This window comes from Cololabis saira, chromosome 10, assembly GCF_033807715.1.
Source record: "Cololabis saira isolate AMF1-May2022 chromosome 10, fColSai1.1, whole genome shotgun sequence".
NCBI classification, from domain to species: domain Eukaryota; kingdom Metazoa; phylum Chordata; class Actinopteri; order Beloniformes; family Belonidae; genus Cololabis; species Cololabis saira.
In genome coordinates this window covers 40,979,295-41,004,704 of record NC_084596.1, presented here as the reverse complement: position 1 = coordinate 41,004,704, position 25,410 = coordinate 40,979,295, and the positions used below count along the sequence as shown (strand labels likewise).

General features: G+C 42.4%; 1 protein-coding gene across 1 annotated transcript in view; it reads right to left on the bottom strand.

Moving 5' to 3' along the window:
- The window catches only part of LOC133452259 (complement component C8 beta chain-like), a 119,700-nt gene extending 111,300 nt beyond the window's left edge, over positions 1–8,400 (bottom strand). The window contains exon 1 of the mRNA XM_061731479.1: positions 7,972–8,400. The gene's annotated coding sequence lies outside the window, so the exon portion shown is untranslated. The remainder of the gene's footprint in view (positions 1–7,971) is intronic.
- Between the last annotated feature and the right edge of the window lie 17,010 nt (positions 8,401–25,410).

The window sequence follows — 25,410 nt, the reverse complement described above, 5'->3', positions numbered from 1 at the left end:
TTTCTCACTTTTCATTGTGAACTATGATGGTGAAAATAAATTTGACGCGCTGTGATAAGGCCAGATGCTCGTAAACAGAAGGTCCCATATTGCTCGCGTAAATAGATGTTGTAGACAATTGAACAATTCCATGTTTAATAAGACACAAACAGAAATAGCGCCTCAATCTGCAGACTCATTACGAAAGAGGAAAACAACTAGGGTCCTCTATTCCACGGCGGGTGGAAAGCACGTGGACCAATTTCCAATTTCATTTCTGAAATAAAAACGTCCATCTGAAATAAACTATATTCATGTAAGCATGTTCCAATTTCAGGTTATTTTTTGCGTGAGTGCTGGTCGGCGCCACTGAGAGGTTGTTCAGTAAATTAAGTTAGTTTTTCTCAATTTGCCCCGTCAGAGGGCTATCCACACTCCACGTTTCGGCTCTTTCTAGGACATCAACCCATTAAGCCATCATCCAGTCTCTTTCTGGATGAGAGTTATTTGCCAAAAAGCATCCAACATGAGGCTTCAGCGTAGGTGAAGCTCGGGTGATCAGCTGGACAGCGAGGCCCGACCACACACTAGGAATGGGCAATATTTTAATAATTAAATTCCCGTTGATGATGTTTTTGTGTAAAGACTTATTTATGGAAGGAAGGAAGGAAGGAAGGAAGGAAGGAAGGAAGGAAGGAAGGAAGGAAGGAAGGAAGGAAGGAAGGAAGGAAGGAAGGAAGGAAGGAAGGAAGGAAGGAAGGAAGGAAGGAAGGAAGGAAGGAAGGAAAGAAGGAAGGAAGGAAGGAAGGAAGGAAGGAAGGAAGGAAGGAAGGAAGGAAGGAAGGAAGGAAGGAAGGAAGGAAGGAAGGAAGGAAGGAAGGAAGGAAGGAAGGAAGGAAGGAAGGAAGGAAGGAAGGAAGGAAGGAAGGAAGATATGAGCCTGAAACAAAGAAAGAAAGAAAGAAAGAAATGAGCCAGAAAGAAAGAAAGAATAAAAGAAAGAAAGAAAGAATAAAAGAAAAAAGAAAGAAAGGAAGAAAGGAAGAAAGAAAGAAAGAAAGAAAGAAAGAAAGAAAGAAAGAAAGAAAGAAAGAATAAAAGAAAAAAGAAAGAAAGGAAGAAAGGAAGAAAGAAAGAAAGAAAGAAAGAAAGAAAGAAAGAAAGAAAGAAAGAAAGAAAGAAAGAAAGAAAGAAAGAAAGAAAGAAAGAAAGAAAGAAAGAAAGAAAGAAAGAAAGAAAGAAAGAAAGAAAGAAAGATTCCCATTGATGACGTTTAGTAGCATTTAGTATCTTTTAGAGCAGTGATTCGGGGGCTCCAAAGACTGAATGTGGTGATAGATTTATAATTAAAAAGGTGGAGTTGAATTGGTATTTTTTTATCGTTATCGGGATAAATGCCATGCAATTATCGTGATACATTTTTTAGTCCATACCGCCCATCCCTACCCCACACACATGCAAACAAGTCTAAAACACAACATTTAGAAACTTTAGTAGTTGGTCTGTTTGCTGTTTCACCTGGTTTCATCAGTACTTTTCTGTTTTGAACTGTTTTAACTTTTATCCAAACTTTCCACAGGGGATGACTGATAACCCTTTTATACTTTCACAGCTTGTGACTGAATCCTGGATTCTGAAAGATTTAGTTGCCCCAGCCCTCCTTCTCTCAACTATGTATGCACCTGTCATGCTGATTAAACTCCCGGCGGAGCGGGAGCATCATTCAGCTTCCTACAATGTACCGCTATCTGAGCAATCTCTCTTTTGTGCAGCAGAGACAGCTGGGATAACCTCTGACCCGATGCTGCCAGGGGCTGCAACTTCATTAGCGAGCAGACGAAAGCTGCATTTGGACTGCAGGGAAGTGTTTTTCGGAAAAACAATGACCCGCACCAAGTTCGGCTACTTGTCAATTCACAAGTATTCTATGACATAAAATCTGTCAATACTTGTCTCTGTGATGAAAACACAAAATTCAAGCTCTGACATTCTTTGAAAAGGTGAGAACCCGGAGTCCAGCTGTAGCAGCAGGCTTAAGGACGAACAAGAGGGGAAAGCATCAATCAGGAAAAATGAAATAAATAAATAAAAATCTTTGATTCTTTCACAGCTGTTTCAGTACAGAAGAGTATTAGGGCCATGCAGGAGAAAAAATATTTGAGAGGGGAAGATTTTTTTTTATTGTGCACTTCGAGAAAAAAGTTGAAATGTCGAGAAAAAAGTCGACATGTCGAGTTTAATGTTGAAATACAATTTCAAGAATAAAGTCAAAATTTCGTGAATAAAGTCGAAATTTCGCCTTTATTCTCAACATTTCAACTTTATTCACGAAATTGTACTTCAAGATTATCCTCGACATGTCGACTTTTTTCTCGATATTTCAACTTTTTTTCTCAACATTTTGACTTTTTTCTCGAAATTGTACTTCAACATTAATTACGACATTTCGACTTTTTTCTCAACATTTCGACTTTTTTCTTGAAGTGTATAATGAAAAAAAAATCTTCCTTATTGTCAAAAAATATTTGAGAGGGGAAGATTTTTTTTTATTATGCACTTCGAGAAAAAAGTCGAAATGTCGAGAAAAAAGTCGACATGTCGAGAATAATGTTGAAATACAATTTCAAGAATAAAGTCAAAATTTCGTGAATAAATCTTCCTTATTGTCTGCGGGCCCATATTATTTTTATTTTTCTCCTGCCTGGCCCTAATACTCCGTACTTCCGTAGTTTCAGTCTCAAGCTCAGAGAAAAATGCACTTAACCCCCGCAGAAATGTTTAACATTTGCACATTTTGGTTCAACCAGTGCACCCTCTGGTTCCTCTGCCTTGTGTAGCTGCTGTGCTGCAGCCCCAACACTCCAGCCAGGGCTGGGGTTTCACATGCTGACAGACGTGAGGCTCAGGAGGTGCAGCAACCCTGAAAGTAGGTGGTCCTTGAGCTCGGCACTGAACCCCACGCTGCCTCCGATCCATCAGTCTGCGTGACAGAAGAGGCCCGCCTACACTCGCTAGACAGATAGCAGTGTTCATCTCTACAGACTAAGAGAGTGCTGTATATGACTGGATATGAACGAGTGAACGTGGCTTGTAGTGTACAGTTCTTGGAGGCATTGTGACGTAATTGTCAAATTGGTTTGATTCACCGCACAAATCTCTACAGATTACTTTTGTAATACTGTATTTGACCCGGTCTTTGTACGTTTTGACTGTATAGAAACGTAATTCTCGTCAGTTGTGTGAAATAAGACCTGGAAACAGGCATTGTAGCATAGAATTGTCAAATTGGTTTAATTCACTGTAAGAATTGTTACAGATTACTTTTGTAATACTGTATTTGACCCGGTCTTTGTACATTTTAACCGTATAGAAACGTAATTCTTGCCATTGTAAGAATGAGATGTACCTGCTGTACTCTACTGTCATTACCTTTTAACAACTTGTGCTTTTTATTATTTTACCCCTTTTCTTATCATTTTATTTCATTTTATTTGTTATTTACTGTTTAATTGTGTCTTGCTACTTTTAATGTTGATGTAAAGCACTTTGAATTACCTTGTGTTGAATTGTGAATTGAAAGCACTGCATAAATACAGTCCACTTCCCATTTCATTTGCCTGATCTGTGCTGTATATCAGACCTTGGTGAAATGGAAAACGACCAAGCGATGAAATGATTTTGAGCCCTGTGAAAAAAGCCTGCTGTGTGTTTTAGGTTGAAGTGCACCTTAGATGGGAAAAGGTTACCAGATAAGAAAAATCAGACCTAAAATAGACCTCATGAGATTAGTAAAATGGCTTAAATAAACGATTCAGGCCACTCCAGCGATCTTGTATCTTATGGTGTAAAGCTAAGTTGAGTAGCCCATGTCCTCTGGTTGAGAAAGCTGTGTTAAATAAATTCAGGTGAGGTTCAGTAATACGACGAGAAACCACTAATTTGACGGTCCACAAGTCTTCCAGGAATCCAAAACACAAGAAGTAATGATGCAGTAAAGTACCGCAAAGCAAGTAGCAGAATATCTTATTCCAGATTAGTTGCAACTATCCTTAGATCGAGTAAAAAGGACATTTTCAACCACTTTTAACATTTCACAGCTATCACAAAAGGGGAAAAAGGCAGTACGGTCTTAATTGGATGAGATATAGCTCCCATGTGTTACATTTGCTGTCACAAGCTAAATTAAGTGGCTCGACTCCGCTGGGAGTTCCAACAAAGAAGCCCTTACTGGAGAAGTTAATGCTCTCCAGTGTTTTGTTCGGCTCCATCTTAAGCCCCACATCTCACACTGGGCTGCAAAGAACTGTCTTGGGATGACAGCTGGAAATTGTAGCCTACTATACGTGTGTGTGTGTGCGTGTGTGCATGTGTGTGTGTTTGTGTGCACATGTGCTCCACCACTGAGCTGGCGAGTGCAGCTTAGGATCTGTTGCAGAACAGCCGCAGTAAGGGGATTATGGGAGGCCGTTTGGCTCGCTGGCTGAAGTTGACTGTGAACTTTGGCACCAAAAGTCAGAATGCTAATACTGGCCTTTGCTTACATCCACCAATCCTCAACACAAGCAGGACCTGACTGGCACCAGCCACCTGCACAGCAGGGGAACCCACGATGTTTCACCAACATACAAGCATTTTCTTGTTTTTCCCTTTTGTAACTTACTACACCGTTACTGTACTGTTATTTTACTGTTACTGTACTGTTACTATACTGTTACTGTACTGTTATTTTACTGTTACTGTACTGTTACTATACTGTTACAGTACTGTTACAGTACTGTTACTGTACTGTTATTTTACTGTTACTGCACTGTTACTATACTGTTACTGTACTGTTACTATACTGTTACTGCACTGTTACTATACTGTTACTGCACTGTTACTATACTGTTACTGTACTGTTACTATACTGTTACTGCACTGTTACTATACTGTTACTGTACTGTTATTTTACTGTTACTGCACTGTTACTGTACTGTTACTATACTGTTACTATACTGTTACTATACTGTTACTATACTGTTATTATATTGTTACTGTACTGTTACTGTAATGTCACTGTACTGTTACACTACTGTTACTATACTTTTACTGTACTGTTACTGTACTGGTACTATGCTGTTACTGTACTGTTACTATATTGTTACTGTACTGTTACTGTTACTATATTGTTACTGTACTGTTACTGTACTGTTACTATATTGTTACCGTACTGTTACTGTACTGTTACTGTTACTAAACTGTTACTAAACTGATACTGTTACTGTACTGTTACTAAACTGATACTGTTACTGTACTGTTACTGTACTGTTACTGTTACTATACTGTTACTGTAATGTTACTGTACTGTTACTATGCTGTTACTGTACTGTTACTAAACTGATACTATTACTGTACTGTTACCATACTATTACTGTACTATTATTGTACCGTTGCTATACTGTTACTAAACTGATACTGGTACTGTACTGTTACTGTACTGTTACTGTACTGTTACTGTTACTATACTGTTACAGTACTGTTACTATACTGTTATTATACTGTTACTATACTGTTACTAAACTGATACTTTTACTATACTGTTACTATACTGTTACTGCACTGTTACTGTACTGTTACTGTACTATTATTGTACCGTTGCTATACTGTGTGGCAGCACAGGCGGTCACCCTTGCAGGCCTGCTCTTAGACGAGCGCTCAAGCAGAAAACACATGGCATCATGAGAGACATATGGCCCAGCAACGAACTTTACATCAGAACTGGTCAAATTGGCTCACATTCTGTTTTAGACACGGAGGGTTGGGTATTCATGTCACAATCATGGACAGAGCTAAGGACAACATAAAAACTGACAACAGAACATACAAAAATACAAAAGTTTATCATCCATCTTGTGACAAAATAGTTTGAATAGAAAACACATTTCCTTAAAGGAGATATTGTGACCCTGTAATGAGCTGGGATAGGCTTCAGTAGTCCCCCATGACCCTGCAAAGGATGAAACGGGTATAGGAAATGGATGGATGGATGGAGACCTTTTCCACATGATTTCCTGAGGTTTTACTGAATAATGTTTGTGGCATATTTGCTTAAAATACCACAGATGTAAAGTACAACAGCTCCCTTTTTAACCATGTCATTATAGCTCTGTTCATGGCAGCTAGTTTTAGGAGGTGTAACCAAACACTTGATTCCATAGTTCCAGTATGGTTTCATTTATCTGTGGGTGGTACTTCTTTAGAAATTGGTGTCAATGCTTTGTGGTACGAGACTCTGGGGTGCAGCAAAGGCAAAGCCATGTATGATGTTACACTGACTGGAGAAAAAGATGGGAATGCTAGATAATCCTAGTCTGATCCGGGTCTTTGATGTCACATAACCCTGTAAATTTGAGTGGTTTACTGAGCGAGAAAATGTTAACACTGAAGCTTGAAAAGTGCATGAAATATATATTTTGGTGCCTCAAGTACATTATAAGCAAACTTTGTCATTTTGAGGCCATCAGTTTAAGAATATGTCTATGAGTGAGTGGTTGTGGTATTACATCACAGACCCAACTTCCAATTGGGCCTTTTTCACTTTACCTGCTACCCACTTCAGAAGTAGTGCCAATCTGTAACACTGATTGCAAGAGAGGTACATCCCATGGAGGAGGGAATTAAGAAGTTAAGAACTCCACCCCTCCAAGCAGCTTGTTTTTAATAGAGTTGGTGAAATTGAGAGTTGAGTTCATGCATTCTGACCAAAAACATGCCACAGATAGTTAACTAAAACATCAGGACATTGCATCATCTTCTGGAGAACAAAAAATGAAATAAAATAAATGGAAGAAAAAACGTCAAACTACGTCTCCTTTAAGTGTTTTAAGTGTGCTCACATTATGCTCAGTCTCTGCACTGGTTGCTCCTGATACTGCAGTTTAATTGGGTTACTATGGTTGCAAAGAATCTAAAACCACATTTACAACATTTTCAAAAGTTTTGGTCTTGATTATTTATTCCTTAAAGTGGGGGAAAAAAAAGAAACCAGCGTTCCAAGCTACTCTCATCATCACGAAATCCCCCAAACTGGCGCAACTGCCAGAAATGACGCATTTTCGACGCTCCGCTCCGCCTCCCCTTCAAAACCAGCCCACGATTACCCGGACTGGCTGAGCCCACACAATGACCAGTGAACTTTCTCCTCACTGGAAGGAAAACCCGTCCACTGGTCTAGTTGAGACGGATTCTTTTTTTTTTCTTTTTGGCTCGGCGAGGCTGATGGGCTGATGCGCCGCTGCGCTGCGCTCATGCGCTCCCATCATCCAAACCCTCATCCACATCCACAGGTCCTCCGCTCCCAGCGCAGCGTTTTCTGACCTCTCCCGCACACAAATCAATGCATTTATCACCCATATGCGTCATGACTCCCCCCAATCCACCTGGGATAGGAGCGGTTTATAACCCTCGTTGAAGATGACTTACTGCCGGTGCAGCAGAACATCTCTTCATTTGAATATTTGGGCAGGGAGGCATAACCCACAGGGGGAGGGAGAGCTTTTTTACCCATCTCTTATACTTGTATCTGTGGATGATTAAGGTGACATCGTGTTGATTGAAGCAAAACAGACCTGATCAGGTGGTCACGCCATCGAAATCGCATCAAACGTCAGTTTCTTATTTGCGCGCAATCCAATTTGGGACGGCAGGTTATGTGACAGGCGACCGGCGTTTGCGCTTTAGATGGCCAAAACGTTTAAAATCCACCACAGAAACCCTTCGACGAGTGGGCTCAGCTTTCATTTCTGCTCACATTTGTTTCCTCTGACTCTGTGTGAGACTGTCTGTCCTCCTTCTCTCGGCTACAGACTGGACCGCAACCCATTTCCATTAGACGGAAACGCATCCCGTCCATAAATCTGTGGCATGTCGCTGATGCGCTGCCTCCTGCATCCTTAAACAGCTCTCCAGTCTCTAGTTTCATACATTTGTTTAATAGAGAAGCCCACAACTTACCTTTTTTCTCTGAGGATGCTTTTCTGGTGCGTCCCATTTATGCGTTTTAATCCAACATCTGTGTCCCCTTCATTTGTGCGCTCTATTTTCCCCCCAATGAGAGAGAGAGGGAGTGAGAGAGAGGGAGAGATGGAGGGAGGGAGGGAGGGGAGAGAGAGACAGAGAGGGAGAAAGCGTGTCTAAGAAAATCCATTTGTTAATTCCATTTGCCGGACGGACAAGGTGAAATCACATTGTCTTTGCTTTTTCTATGCGTTCAAAATTCATCCATGATTCTAATATCCCATAAAGCTCTCCTCTTCTTTTGATTCTTCCTCTTCTTCTCCTTCTTTTTTTTCCAAATCTCCTTCTCTACAGCCCTGAAGTTGCCTGGTTACCCCTATTTCTCATTCAAGGAGGCTGAAGCGCAGCATACAGCGGCCAATCATAGCGGCGGCACCGAGAGATTAACTATTTCTAGGCTTCACTATTCTAGTTCCAGGCAGAAACGAGGAGAGTAGGCGGGGAGAACGGTGTGGGAAAAGAGAAAAAAAAATTAAAATGCACAGAGAATAATATGTGCGTGGGGTGGGGGGTATCCGTTGGAGGGAGAATGTGTGCTGGGGGGAGGGGAGGGGACATAGGGGGATTAAACATTTTCGAAAAATAAAGGATTCTGGAAAGGAGGAGGGACCAGCCTCTTATCTCAGCCACAAAGAATAAGTGAATAATATCCCATCTTTACGGACTCCAGCAAATTGCAGTGAAGCGCAAACTCTTTCAGTCGGTAATCTGTCTTAAATCTTTCTGAAATACCCCCAAAAAGCAATTCATCAGGGTAATTGATCACCCCCCCCCCCACACCCCCTAACCATCCATCCATCAAGCAGAAGCTCCCTGCTCCTCCTAACCCCCCCACCAGCTCCCTGTCCCACTCCGGTCACATCATCATAGGCTGTATTGATTTCAATTCCACACCTCCCCCAGACGGGGTGAAAGGTGTAGGGGAGCGTGCCAGGTTCAATCACTGCTACACAACACGCGGGGGCTTCCACCTCCTGGTTTGTTCACTGAGGAGGAGGTGGTGGTGGAGGAAGGAGGGGGGGGGTTCTACATCCAGGTCAAGCCCTCCAGCACACACCCTGCAGTGCATGCAGGCCTGTGAAGCCACCGGTGCACGGCTGGGTGCAGGCCGGCCTGCTGCGCGGGGTGCATTATGGGGGGGGATCAGTCGGGGGTCCTGACAGCCAGACAACAAGCTTCTCAGAAACACATGCAACGAGTGGGTGGGGGTGGTGGGGTGGGGGGGGCTTTGCACCGTGCACCGAGAGCAGACAGCATTCCAGCAGATGAATCCCAGCAAAATGTGTTTTGCTGCCTCTGCATGTCAGCAGCATGGTGTCATTCACCTGGGATTCATGTTTCAGCACAAAAGAGGTTCACGTGTGATAAAAATAACGGTTTTCCTTTCTTTTTCAACTTATTTATTCACTTTTTTTTTCTTTTTTGGTGACTGTCAACCAAAAGGAGCTGGGAATGTGGACATTTTTAAATGGAAACTAAAAACTCATCTCTTTGGTCTTGCTTTCATAATACATCAAATTTTATAGTTTTATTCTGTTTAACATTTTTTAGAGGTATTTGTTTTATTTATTTATCTATTTCTTGTAATGTTTTTATTATTGTTATATTTAATTCAGAGGTGTCAAGTAACGAAGTACAAATACTTCGTTACCTTACTTAAGTAGAAATTTTGGTTATTTATACTTCACTGGACTAATTATTTTTCAGACGACTTTTTACTTTTACTCCTTACATTTTCACGCAATTATCTGTACTTTTTACTCCTTACATTTTAAAAACAGCCTCGTTACTCTATTTCATTTCGGCCTTTAAATAAAAACTATCCAGTTAAATTGCTCCATCCGGATAGAGTGAATTTGGTTGTGGTTGTTTCAGATGTTCTTGTCCAGTTTTGTTCTTACATCCGTTCCCTCAGATTCCTGCAACTAAACTTGGATGTACATTCCAATAAAGGTTAGGATAAATGATAACATGCCTCTGAAGTTTGACTTTTTGCACCATTACAATACTTATAGGCAACTAGTCATCATATCTCCTGCTCTCTGAAACACATGTTAATGCTCAATAGTACACATATATGGCTCTTTAATATATTTGCATTATACTAAGATGCATTCATTTTCAATGGCTTTTGTCCTTAATGGCTTTTTTTCCCCTTACATTACTTTTACTTTTATACTTTAAGTAGTTTTGAAACCAGAGTATTTTTAAACTCTAGTATCTATATAGTAAGGTCATCTTATGGGATATTTGGCAAATCTGGGAACTAAATCGTTACCAAGAAATCTCTTCACCAATGTGTTTCTAAAGGTGTCTAATAACATGTCCTAAAAAGTTGAAATTCAACTCCTGGGGGAAACTTTGTAAAAAACTGCACAAAGTTGGGATACCAATAACCAATTTTCGAAAATTTGAAAATGCTTAATTTGGCCTTAAATAACTTGTGGGGGATCAAACTAGGGGTTTTTCAATATTCTGAGTTCATTTATTAAGTATTTATTTTTCACTACAACCATTCCTTAGTGGAAAAACGGCCACACCCACTTTCCCAGGTCATCGTTCATCCCGGCAATGCCCCCCACTCACACATAGCATATGTAAAAAAAGAAAAAAAGATAATAGTTTATTCTTTATTGTTTGACATGATGAATAGACCAAGTCAGTGTTTAGTGATGGATGCTGTAGTTGTTTTTGCATTCAACGTGAGGACGTTTTGAGTTAACATTAGGACCAAACATGCTGGATCCATTTGCATCCCTTTTCTTTGTTGATCATGGACATAATATACTGCTTTTACCTGGATGCTGGACATCTTTGCAGCTGCAGGCCATCATCAGTATGCCAAAGGTGCATGGCTGTACTGTCAACTGATGAAGGAACTGGAAACTTTGCCTGGTTACAAAGAGACCATTGAACGTTTCACTGCCCATGGGAACCATGTTGTCTGGTATTCCAGCGACGATTGGTCTGGCACCTGGTGTGACATCTGCATTGAGCAGACCTTAAAGGTATAGTCTGTGATGTTGGAGAGCTAGCAAGATTTGAAAGTGGCACCTCCTCTAAGCCCCACCCCCTCCTCCACCTCCCGTCAGCGCTCCATCCAAAGCCACGCCCCCACAAACTTTGGGGAACGCGCATTTGCAGGAGTCGAGTTTTCCAGGACATTTTGGACAGCACATTTTCAACAAAACTACCCCATGTCTCATTCACCTGTAAGCGAGGCCGGTTTTAGGGGGGGGCAGGGGGGGGCTGTGCCCACCCAAACGTGCGTCCTGCCCACCCAATCAAAGTCACACTAGGACACTCTGAGCCGAGGAGGACCCATGGGAAGTGGACACGGGGGGCTGGAGGCAGAGTGCGCGCATGGGACAGAGGGGGGTGTGGGCGGGACTTAAAATGAAGGCATCTGATTGTTTTTTTCCCCCCTGCCACTCTTCTGGTCCTCTGACCAATCCGTACCATTCGGTGTGCAAAAAACAGATTGGTCAGAGTTTTTACAGGATTAAAGCTTTTTTCTATCCTTTTTCTGAACACATTATTCACTGGCTACTCTCAGGATGGAAGGACCATTTCACCCAGTAGAACAATACATTTTTTTGAATACGATTACAGACTATACCTTTAATGAAGGCGGCCAAATCAGAAGGTGGACCTAGCAGAGGGAGGATGAGAAGCAGTGATTCTGGCTACAAGTGCTGGGTGCTCACACTCAGCCACTTCTCTAATATCAACAAGCATATGGAGGAAAGTGTAAACCAACATGCTCCACTCTACATAGACCTTGGGAAAACCCAGATGAAGCGTGATGCAGAGGCAGTTAAACTTCCCCTCCAATGGTTTGAGGAGAACAACCCATTTGACCACGGACGCGACAAAGAGATGCTTGTATCTTTGTCTACAGGATTCACAAGCACAGCAGATGACCCAGCCATGGTGGGTGGCTTCTTTACATGGTGAAGTGGGAACAAGGTCAGACTTGGTAGGAGATTGCCAACAGTTACCTAAGCTACCTGCAGCATCTTGGCCGTAACTGTCAAAAGATCATTGTGGTCTTTGATGGCTATAACAGATCGCCAAAAGATCATGACCACATCCGACGTACCAAGAAAACATGCTGTGATCTCCAGATTCGACCGGATCTGATACACTGGACACCAAGAGCAAAGTTCTTGGACAACAGCCATAATAAGAATGAGCTCATTCACCTCCTCTCTTCAACATTCCAGAAGCTTAGCCTCACCGTTGTGCAGAGTGACAATGATGCTGACACTTTAATTGTGATAGAGGCATTGGCTACTGCTACAGATGGCTCGGTTGAGGTCAGTAACATTTGTGTGTACATGCAAAGTATATTACTTTCATTAGCTATGACTATGAGTTATGCAGCGTCCGCAGTTATGCGGTCGATGTACCGGACCATCATGGTGAAGAAGGAGCTGAGTCGAAAGGCGAAGCTCTCGATTTACCGGTCGATCTACGCACCTACCCTCACCTATGGTCATGAACTTTGGGTAGTGACCGAAAGGACAAGATCGCGGATACAAGCGGCCGAGATTAGTTTCCTCCACAGGGTGGCTGGACGCTCCCTTAGAGATGAGTTTCCTCCCTTAGAGATGAGTTTCCTCCCTTAGAGATGAGTTTCCTCCGCAGGGTGGCTGGACGCTCCCTTAGAGATGAGTTTCCTCCGCAGGGTGGCTGGACGCTCCCTTAGAGATGAGTTTCCTCCGCAGGGTGGCTGGACGCTCCCTTAGAGATGAGTTTCCTCCACAGGGCGGCTGGACGCTCCCTTAGAGATGAGTTTCCTCCGCAGGATGGCTGGACGCTCCCTTAGAGATGAGTTTCCTCCACAGGGCGGCTGGACGCTCCCTTATAGATGAGTTTCCTCCCTTAGAGATGAGTTTCCTCCCTTAGAGATGAGTTTCCTCCGCAGGGCGGCTGGACGCTCCCTTAGAGATGAGTTTCCTCCACAGGGCGGCTGGACGCTCCCTTAGAGATGAGTTTCCTCCCTTAGAGATGAGTTTCCTCCGCAGGGTGGCAGGACGCTCCCTTAGAGATAGGGTGAGGAGTTCGGTCACCCGGGAGGAGCTCGGAGTCGAGCCGCTGCTCCTTCACATTGAGAGGAGTCAGCTGAGGTGGCTTGGGCATCTGTACCGGATCCTCCTGGACGCCTCCCTAGGGAGGTGTTCCAGGCATGTCCCCCTCCCTAGGGAGGTGTTCCAGGCATGTCCCTCCTCCCTAGGGAGGAGTTCCAGGCATGTCCCTCTCCCTAGGAAGGAGTTCCAGGCATGTCCCTCCAGGAGGAGACCCTGGGGAAGACCCAGGACACGCTGGAAACACTATGTCTCTCGGCTGGCCTGGGAACGCCTCGGACTCCCATTGGAAGAGCTGGAGGAAGAAGAGCTGGAGGAAGTGTCTGGGGTAAAGGAAGTCTGGGCATCTCTGTTGAGACTGCTGCCCCCGCGACCTAGGAACGGATAAGCGGCGGACGATGGATGGATAGCTATGACTACTTTAAAAGTGATGGCATTGATGAGGAATACTCAGACATTGACTCATAAAGCATTCCACAAGGGGGATCACTGTTTGCTCTGACTAATGTGAAACGAATTGTAATAAATGCAATCTTATGTAAATGCAAAAAAATGGTGTGGCAGTTTTTCCACTAAGGAATGGTTGTAGTGAAAAACAAATGCTATAAATGAACTCAGAATCCTAAAAAACCCCTAGTTTGACCCCTCACAAGTTAATTAAGGCCAAATTAAGCATTTTCGATTTTTCAAAAATCGGTTATTGGTACCCTGACTTTGTGCAGTTTTTTTATGAGGTTTCCCCCAGGAGTTGAATTTCAACTTTTTAGGACATGTTATTAGACACCTTTAGAAACACATTGGTGAAGAGATTTCTTGGTAACGATTTAGTTCCCAGATTTTCAGACACTTCCCTTACTAATACTTCTACCTGAGTAATGAATGTGAATACTGAAGACACCTCTGATTTTATTGTTGTGGACTGATTATTTTTAGCCTTAATTCTTGAACTTTTATCATTATTTCATTTTAATTAACTATATTGTATGTCAGTGTGTATTGGTCTTCCAGTTTTTATATTATTTCTATTTTTATTATGCTTATTTTTCAGTCAAAATGTTAAGCACTTTGTAAGGTGCTATATAAATAAAATTTGATTTGATTTGATTGCTGCTTTCCTCCATCCCACAGGTTATAAATACAAAAACAATAAAACAATAGCGTTAAGATCTCCGCTGCCCAACCAGAACAGCACTTTCAGTTCAGTTGTTCATATTTATTTTTCATATTTACAACATTTACAACATAAGTGACCTGCGTGCAACAGAAAATTAAGCAAATACCTTTAACAGTAGACGTGCAGGTTCAATATTCAAATTCATTTATTAACACTCGAAAGGGAGTGGGAAGAAGAAAACTATTTAATCCCACCCCTGTTTTCTAATCAATAACTTGACAGATGTTTTAGGCTTCCTACTGTCTTAACATTTAAACCAAAACATAAACAAAATACCTATATCAAATTATAATAAACTTATTTTACAGTATTTGCATTTCATAACCACAATGTGCGTAAATTTAGGAACAATGTATATTGTCACCACGGGTGACAGTTAACTGTTAACTTACATTTATAATACATACCAGCAATGGTGTGAGAAAGTGAGCAACCCCTCCCCTTCTCACCGTCACCGGACTTTTTTAATGTGTGTGTCAGAGTGGAGGATTGGGCGTGGTCTGCGGGGGAGCAGCACACAGGTGTGCCTGGTTCTGCTGATTGTGGTACACCTGTGCCCAATCAACCTCCCCACCCGGCCTGGCTTCATAACCAGTGGCTGGATACCAGAAAGGGGCTGCTGAGTGGAGGTAGCTTGCTGAGAGGCTATACTCAATGTGCCATTTTTTAGAATACTGATTTTGCCTTCGCCTGTATGTCTTTGTGTTTTTTTTGCATACAATAAAAAGCCTTATTTTTTGGCATTCCACGCTCTGCAGGGTCTCTCCTTTACACCTCATCACCCAAGTCCAGTTTGCCTGATCCCCTTGTATGTGGGGAGGCCACTCTGGTGCCTCACAAATGGTAAGAATGAATGAATGAATGAATGAATGAATGAATCGCTTAATCCTCTTCGTGCTAGGTAGCACATAAGGTCTTCACCAATCAACGCCAATGCTGTCTGTCTGCTGCCCAGTGCTGCACTTGGCCCCAGGTCCATCCAAGTTCTTTAATTTCTTTCTCGACCGATCTTCTCCAGGTTTCTTTGGGTCGGCCTCTTTTTCTCTTTCCTGGTGGTGTCCATCTCATGGTGTCCAGTTTGCCTGATCCCCTTGTACGTGGGGAGGCCACTCTGGTGCCTCACAAATGGTAAGAATGAATGAATGAAGTTTATTCAGTCATGACAACACACAACACCCAAAAAAAACATGTGCACAGCATTAACATTTCATACAAAACCAAAAATGTGTTGAACAATGACTGAAAAGGCATAGTCTGAAGCAAACTGCTTATAAAAGCCTATCCTATAGTACCAACTTTCTTTTTTTGGCTACCGACCTCCAGAAAACCAAAAAGAGAATAGAAAAGCAAAGAAACAATAGAAAAGCAAAGAAACATTTAGAACAACAGTACCAGAAGGTAATGGACATAACATACCAACTTAATGAGGAACAACAAATACACGTCAACATTTGAAGACCGAATTTGATTTAACATAGTGTTACAACACTCTCTTTATACTTTGACCAGACTTGACTTTGTGTGTGTGTGTGTGGGGCAGGGGGGGGGTGGGGGTACAGTTGTGGGTTTAACACACACACACACACACACACACACACACAAGCAAAAGTGCATGCACAAACACTCAGAGATTGATTGACGTGCAGCTCTTGGCTTGAGCACGGCTTAATCCCGCTGCTTTCACAGATGGACTCAGTCTTCCTCTTTTTGTCTGGGTGTCACCGACAGCGGCATGTACAGACACACACACACACACACGTTGTAAAGCACTATGTACGCTTGTTTACTGGGGATGGAGGCTGCTGTGTGGGTTCTAATCCCTCTCTTTCGCGGCCACCCCTGCCCGACGTAAACACACACGCATGCACGCGGGCGTCTGCACTTTAGTCATTACAAAAACAAAGGAGGTCAGTGTCAGCAGCAGAACCAGGCAGCTGGGTCCTGTGAGGCGAGACTTAATCCTGGTTTTCAGGGCCCGGAGACAAAAAAAAAAAAAAAAAAAGAGGCCTCGCCGATGAAACGCTTCACCAGTCACACGTGAAACGCTCCGCTGTTCTCGCTCCGCTTTTGACGCACCTTCACAGCAAAGCACAACCACAGTTTGGTGGTTCCTCGGCTCCCAGGCCTCTTCAGGGGTTGCTGCGGTTTCATATTAGAGCCAAACAGAGAAGAAAAGTACGAGGCCGTATTCTACAAAAGCTTTAATTTCTATGTAGATGGAGCTGTGTTGATAAGAGAGGGGGAATCGCCCCGGGGAAATGAGGCGAAGCGATAAGATAAGGCAAGTGGATCCCCTTACTAACACACACACACACACACACACACAACAAACTGAGAAAGACAACACAAAGAGCGGAGTTATCGCTGCACACGGTGGTTAATCTCCATTCTCTCCATAGATTAGCAGAGTCAAAATTCTCATCACTGCACAAATGATTAGTCATCTCCCCCAGGAGAGATGGTTAACTGGTCACCAGCTGATCAATTACCAGCTCCTGGTTCCCCCTAACAGGGTTCCAGGACTACGACACCCCATGAAGGCGACAGGGCCACGCTAACGGACACCGAGGCTGGTGAATCTGCAGTATTTGCAGAGATCTTTGCTGCTAATCGTCCGTTCCTGACACCAGAAAAACGGCCTAAACGAGCTCCTTCTTGTGGCCGGCGTGCCGCTTCCTCTCCATTGTGCTCAGCCCACACCGATTTCTATGCTAATGGAGTGTTTTAATCGAGTCTAAATCGTATTGTCCAAAGGGCGTCTGGGTGATTAGCATTCAGGAGGGCACGCGGGGAAAAGCCACATGTCGATAAATGGCAAATGACCTCTGACCCCGGCTACTCCAGCTGCAGAAAAGTTCATCTCCTTTTAGCCACTTAAGCAGCCGTTTCTTTATTTCCTGGAACACGGCTAATGAAAATGTACTCAGACAGCAGCGGATCAAGAAGGTATTGTAAATGTAAATGTAAATGTAAATGTACTTTATTTATATAGCGCCTTACATCCACCTACAGGTGAACCAAAGTGCTTTACAGAATAAACATACAATCAAGACAAAAAGTGCTTGCAGAATAAAACGAGAATAAAACATACCATCAAGACAAAAGTATAAAAAAGTGTCGCCACACTACTGGGTATTAAAAGCCACGCTGAATAAATACGTTTTCAGTTTAGATTTAAAAAGGCCCAGGTCAGAGATGGTGCGTAACTCACAGGGGGGCTGATTCCAGAGCCTGGGGCCGGCAACTGAAAAGGCTCGGTCACCCCAGCGCTTCTGCTTTGACCTGGGCACTTCCAACAAACGTTGGTTGGAGGATCTCAGAGCTCTGAGCTCTGCCAGGCGCACGCACCGCTAAAAGCTCCGATAAATAAGGAGGGGCAAGACCGTTCAGAGCTTTAAAAACAAACATTAAAAGTTTAAAATCAACTCTAAAACGAACAGGCAGCCAGTGAAGGGAGTAGAGGACCGGGGTGATCTGCTCTCGTCTGGGTGTGTTCGTTAAAAGACGGGTAGCTGCATTTTGTACCAGCTGAAGACGGCTAAAAGAAGATGGAATAGAGTCAAGATTCAGGTAAACGGCCTGCTATTACAGTACTCTGTGAACATTTGACACTCAGACGCTCATTCAACCGCTCAGTGTTGGCAGGGTGGCCCGTGCTGTGACGCCACCACAGGGTGGCCAGCGGTTGGTCAAAGCCCCCCCTACAAATTTGCTGGCCACCTCACTGGCCACCCCACTTGCCCCTATAAAAAAAAAATTAAAGCAGCAATGAACGGGCCCTCGTCCCTGCAATTTTCACCAATAAAGGTCAAGCACTCAAAACTAAGTCCGAGGACACCACCCATGATTCTTTATATCAAACCATTCAAAAGTTATGGCAGATAATAGCAAATATTAAATATCTACCAATCAGAAGAAGGGGCGGGGCTTATTTGCACCAATTATGTTCAAGTACTCAATACCGAGTCCGATGACACCACCCACAACTCTCTATATCATACCATTCAAAAGTTATGGCAGAAAGTAGGAACTATCAAATATGGACCAATCAGATGAAGGGGAGACACACTTTTTGGCGTCTATCGTCGCCACGGTAACACTTTTGACTGAGAAAAGTAATGCCCATCATCGCAGGATAGAGACGCACATTTTGATGTATAACGCACCTGGGTGCACTTTACGGTTCGGGCCGCATTAACGGCCGAAGAAATGTCATAAATTGCGCCAAAATTACATGATTAATTGAAAACGTCCGACTTCCTGTTCGGTTTCGGCCATGGCGCCAAGAGACTTTTCTTTAAGTTACGACATGATACAGGTGTGTACCGATTTTCGTGCATATACGTCAAACCGTATTGTGGGGCTTGAGGAACAAACTTTTCTAGGGGGCGCTGTTGATTTTGGTGACTTTTGGGGCACGTTTAGGGTGGCAAAAAGTCGGAAGAAAAACGAAAAAAACAATTCCTACAGATACAATAGGGCCTTGGCACTGTAGTGCTCGGGCCCTAATAAAATAAAAACACTTGCCGGTCACATAGATTCTATCGTCAGTTATACGTTTCATCCCAAATCATTTGGGCCAAATGCACAGCCAACAGAGAAGACAGAGAAGACTACTAGTGAGAAATAAGTCATACTTTAGTAAAAGAAGAGGGGGGAGTATGCGTTGTGACATTTGTGACTTTTTAAATGCCAAATGGTGCCGTTTACAGCAACTGTTACAGAAGCCTTATGACTTATTTATTGACATTTGGAACTGAGTTACGTAGCTAACGTTAGCTGCTGCTTTTATGTTATGTCAATTTGCAGACAATGAAGAGAAAAGTCCAAAGAAATTTCTACTTTTTAAGAAGAAAATGAGTACAGAGCGAGCGAAAGAGCCGACAGGGAAGCAGCAGAGGCTTAGTGAGGAGGAAAAAGAGGAGGATGGTATATCAGTAGGCGTTTCTTCAAAAAAAGTATTTTTCAGCCTGTATACTACAAATTAAAGGGGACCTATTATGGCATCTAATACCTATTTTAAACAGGCCTTGAATGTCTTAAAAACAAGCTTTTGATTGTTTTTGCTAAATAAATTAGAAATTCAGCCTCTGAGCCATGTCTTTATCTTCCCATTCTCTAACCTCATTATCTATGCGGGATTCTGAGTGGGCGGGGCTATGATAATGAGGCTCTGTGCTGATTGGCTGCCTGAAAGACGCGATACACCGCTACGAAAAAATGGCAGAAGCTCCGGCCGGTGGAGTAAGTTGTGGGCGTGGTTTCAGCATCGGAGGCCAACCGATGCAAATTGCATTTTCGTTACGTAACGACGGGAGCAGAATCTTATTGGCTCGTAGATCCACATCACACTGGACGGCTCATCCGGGCGGCTGTACAGACACTGCAGAATCTGGTTGCTTTCCTCCTTCTCTGAGTTGGCAGGCTGAGGGGAAACCACTTTATGTTAAAGCAAGAAAAAACCTGTTTTTCATAATAGGTCCACTTTAAACAGTTATAAAGCATTACAAACTGTAACAATAGGGCAAACACACAGCATTGTTTTGTATTTTGTGTCTTTCAAATAAAAGACAATTTTTTCCAGTCATATGTTCCTCATTCAAGGTTGTTAAAAAAATACTGCTATAATATCGTATCGTTATCGTGACCTCAATATCGTGTACCGTACCGTATCGTGAGATTAGTGTATCGTTACACCCGTAGTGGCCACCCCAAGAATTTAAATGGCCCCAATCTGCCCACCCCTATGAAACATTACCCGTGCATGGGTGACGTGTCCTGCATGAAGCCGCCTCGGTGGGCGACAGAGCTGTCAAGTAATGAAGTACAAATACTTCGTTACCTTACTTAAGCAGAAATTTTGGTTATCTATACTTCACTGGAGTAATTATTTTTCAGACGACTTTTTACTTTTACTCCTTACATTTTCACGCATTTATCTGTACTTTTTACTCCTTACATTTTAAAAACAGCCTCGTTACTCTATTTCATTTCGGCCTTTAAATAAAAACTATCCAGTTAAATTGCTCCATCCGGATAGAGTGAATTTGGTTGTGGTTGTTTCAGATGTTCTTGTCCAGTTTTGTTTTTACATCCGTTCCCTCAGATTCCTGCAACTAAACTTGGATGTACATTCCAATAAAGGTTAGGATAAATGATAACATGCCTCTGAAGTTTGACTTTTTGCACCATTACAATACTTATAGGCAACTAGTCATCATATCTCCTGCTCTCTGAAACACATGTTAATGCTCAATAGTACACATATATGGTTCTTTAATATATTTACATTATACTAAGATGCATTCATTTTCAATGGCTTTTGTCCTTAATGGATTTTTCCCCCTTATATTACTTTTACTTTTATACTTTAAGTAGTTTTGAAACCAGTACTTTTATACTTTTACTCGAGTAAAAAACTTGAGATGATACTTCACCTTCTACAGGAGTATTTTTAAATTCTAGTATCTATACTTCTACCTGAGTAATGGATGTGAATACTTTTGACACCTCTGGTGGGCGGAGCGTTGGGATCAGACCTACAAGCAGCTGATTAGTGAACAATCTGCCGAACACCTGTGGAGCAGCAGACCACAACCGTCACGTGTCACGCAGCAGTCAATCAGCCAGAGGAGCCGCACAAGCGCCGCCTTAAATCACCACTACAGCTGCATAAGCTGGGCATAAAAGTGCAGGTAATGACGGGTGACAACATTTATTGACTTGCAACGAAGCTGCAGCTTCTGTCTGTTTGGAACGAGGGTCATTTATCGGAAAACAGAGAAAAATAACCCTCATCTTAAAAAACGTTTTTCTAAACAGTTTGTTTTAAAGAGACAGGAAAAATTAAATGATTCTAAAGTGACTGACTTATTTTTTGAAGAATGATGGCACAAACACAATCCAAATAGTACGCTTTCCATTGTTTATATTGATCTGTGTATTTAACTGCACTGCAATCATTTGAGAACTCGGGGGACCTAATTGTTGGATTTTTTCCCAGTAAATCTGACTATTTCAGCTCCGCAGCAGTCGGTGGTCTTTGTTCTCTGAGTTTCCTCCTCTTGATCACGTCTACATCTTCGATAGGAGACTGATCTGAACTGCAGACAGTCCAGACACACGCTCAGTCAATGAAGCCACAGGTTGTAGGTCTGGCCATGTCCCACATGTTCCTGAATCCAAAACACTCATTTGTACCTGGCCATACGTCCGAGTTATACTGTATGTGTTATAACAGCCTAGATCAGGGGTCAGCAACCCGCGGCTCTTTAGCGCTGCCCTAGTGGCTCCTGGAGCTTTTTAAAAAATGTTTGACCTTTTTTTCCTTTTTTTTTCTTTCCTTTTTTTCTTCTTTTTTTCTTTTTTTTCCTTTTTCGTTTCTCTTTTTTCCTTTTCTTTCTTTCTATTTTTTTCTTCTTTTTTCCTTTTTTTCTCCTTTTTTTCTCTTTTTTCTTACTTTTTCCTTTCCTTTTTAATCTCGATATTTCGACTTTTTTCTCAATATTTTGACTTTTTTCTCGACATTTTGACTTTTTTCTCGACATTTCGACTTTTGTCTCAAGATTGTACTTCAACATTAATCTTGACATTTCTAATTTTTTCTCGAAATTTCGACTTTTTTCTCGAAATTTCTACTTTTTTCTCGACATTTCAACTTTTTTCTCGACATTTTGGCTTTTTTCTCGAAGTGCATAATGAAAAAAAAATCTTCCCCCAGTTATAACTAATATAGAAACATGCAGCATGTGTTGCCTTCATTGTAAGGCTGATACAAGACTTTTCATTTTTTGCGGCTCCAGACATATTTGTTTTTTTGTGTTTTTGGTCCAATATGGCTCTTTCAACATTTTGGGTTGCCAACCCCTGACCTAGATTATCTTTTGCATCCTTCACATCTGCATTGGTGCCGAAAGTAAATGAAACAGGGTCTCGTCTGTCCACAGAACACGTCTAGTCTTGTTGTCCATCTGACAAAGATGAAGCTCCTGCACAACAAACATGGCAGCATTTCTGAACCAACTAATACAGTTTCAGGTGACGTGTCTGGATGCAGCAGTGAATTGTGTTGGCTTTACCAGCTGCCCCGAGCCCATCTGGATGGGAATTATCACTCTGACATGACAGTCGCTCACGCAGTGCTGCCGGTCAATGATTTCCTGTTAACATTTAGGAAAGAATGACAAACCACAACCCATCCTAGCTTGGAAATATTAAACATTTGGTAGCTGCTTCTTCGATATCAAATCCTGGCACCCTCACCAGCCCCCAACTTCATTTGCTGGATGTACTTGTTCCTTCTGTTTTCATCTTTCTCCAAACCTTTTGAATGATGTTACTGGTATTTCATCCCAGATGTGTTCAAATATTCTAAAAGTAATAAAACTGTCCGGTTAAACATTCAAAATCATTTCTTTGATACTTCTGTCTTCAAATGATGGTTCAAACCTGAACTGCAGGTGGATGTATGTCTACATACATAGATTAAACTGTCTACCAATCTGTAAATGTGACACCTCCTGCACTGATCCAGCGTGTAGAAGAGCAGGTTCTCTGTTTTAAGTCGTGTCTGCTGCTGTGCACCGGGAAGGGGGCAGAAATCACAAGTTCACCTTTAAATGGTTAACATTTAATGATCAAAATGAAGCGCACAATATTGATTTAGCATTTTTACAGAGGAGCCCATGACACTTACATGAGAATAAACCAGACCCAGAAATGAGCTGTGATAGTTATTCCTGTGTAACCACGAGCCAAAGTTCCAGCTAAATGACCATACGTGCTGTAAAAGATGAGGTTGGTCGTTTGAGCCTTTTCCCTGCTGAACAGCTAGTTACGCTCACGCGTCTCCTTGGTCCTAACAAGGTGTATCTTTTACACAGTTGTCTAAAAGGATTGAATAATGGCGCTTTTACACTAGGACCTACTCGGCTCGACTGAACTCGGCCAAGTTTCTTTTCCATAACAATTCAGCACCTGGAGCAGAAGTAGGAGGTTGGAGTGAAGCTGCTGTGACGTATTTGATTGTGTATCTAAATGAAGAAGACAACACTAAAGATGTAGAACCTGGAGGAGATGATAGATGTGCTGCTGGGTGTGTGACTTGTGTTCCATATCAAGTTGGGAGTCGTGAGCAGCTATGAAGAGACAGAGCTCCTGGTAGATCTGGTCGTTCCTTATCGCCCGTCTAGATCCCTTTTTTAATTCTCTCCTCAGCACCAGGTTTATGAACATCTGCACCTCAGAGTTGGATCATGAAACAGACTTTTGCTGCCATTGCCTGTTGAATAAAATGAACAAGAATCCGTCAGAGTCTCTTTCTCTGATTTCCTCCTCCTGACTCAGACGTCTGACTCCAACCCCCCGACCAATCGGTGGCCTGTAGTGTGATGATGTCAGATACAGCCGACTCAGCCGCTTAGAACCTCGGCAGAATAGATACAGAAAAGTATCTACCCGGCACGTTAGACCCATAGTGGAGAAGAACCAAACTGAGGCGAGTCGAGTCGGCCTGAGTAGGTGCTAGTGGAAAAGCGCCATAAAGTTTAACATGAATTCTGCAGATCTGAAGCAGTGCTCTCCAGGGTCTGAAACCGTGCCCCGGGGCTGTGCGCTTCCTGCAGACTTTAGTGTGCTCTGCACCACGGTTGAAGCTCCTCCAAGCCTGAAAGCCGCAACGTCAGCGTGTTAATCACATGTACAGTAAGCCACATGTTCAAAGTCTCAAGATTAGAGAACGTCTAGATCAGTGGTTCTCAACTCCGGTCCTCGGGACCCACTGCCCTGCATGTCTTAGATGTTACCCTGCTTCAGCGCACCGTGATACAAGGAGCTGTGTCATCAACAGAACTGTCCAGACTTTGATGACAAGCTGGTGACGACTGTTAATTAGAATCAGGTGTGTTGATGACACAGCTCCTTGTATCACGGTGTGCTGAAGCAGGGAAACATCTAAGACATGCAGGACAGTGGGTCCCGAGGACCGGAGTTGAGAACCACTGGTCTAGATCAGTGGTTCTCAATCCTGGTCCTAGAGTACCACTGTCCTGCATGTTTTAGATGTTTCCCTGCACCAACACACCTGATTCTAATTAAAGGTCCTCATTAGCTTGTCACCAAGGTCTGCACAGCTCTGTTGATGACACAGGTACTTGTATCACGGTGTGCTGAAGCAGGGTAGCATCTAAAACATGCAGGACAGTGGTACTCGAGGACCAGGATTGAGAAACACTGGTCTAGATCAGTGTTTCTCAATGACAAACTAACAAACTAACAAATAAAACTCTCATTTTTTAACTTGATATCAAACACAAGCCACAGACCCAGCAGCACATCTATCATCTCCTCCATGTTCTACATCTTTTGTGTTGTTGTCTTCTTCCTTTAGATCACACAATCAAATACGTCACACCAGCTTCACTCCAACCCTCCTGCTTCTTGAACAGGGGCAATCCTGGTCCTCGAGGGCCGGTGTCCCTGCAGGTTTTAGAGGTTTCCCTGCTTCATTGCACCATGATACAAGTGACTGTGTCGTTAACAGAATTGTGCAGACCTGGATGACCATAGACATATATAAAGGCTAGATGACTCGTCCGTGCTGCTGCGACGTCGTCACACGGCGGCCATCTTGCCACAGGAGATCTCGCTCACTCATAACATTGTGTTTAATGGTGAATATACTGCAAAACAACCTTAACTTGCTCAATTCTCAACAGATTTTCAAACAGTTTGGTTTGTTATGAACGTCAGAGATGTAGTTATGAGACTATATATATGTATATATATATACATATATATATATATATATATATATATATATAAACACATGTTATATGGTAATAATATATATATGTACATATGTTATAATGTAAATATAAATATTACCAAGAATACTAATATATAAAAATATTCATTTAATATAAATACTATCTGTTTCTGGTTATTTTCATATAAAAGTACGTTTTTCAATGTTTATAATTATTCACAAGTATGCAGTGTCATAACTACATCTCTGACGTTCATAACAAACCAAACTGTTTGAAAATCTGTTGAGAATTGAGCAAGTTAAGGTTGTTTAAGCAGTACATGCACCATTTTTTTTTTTTTTAACCT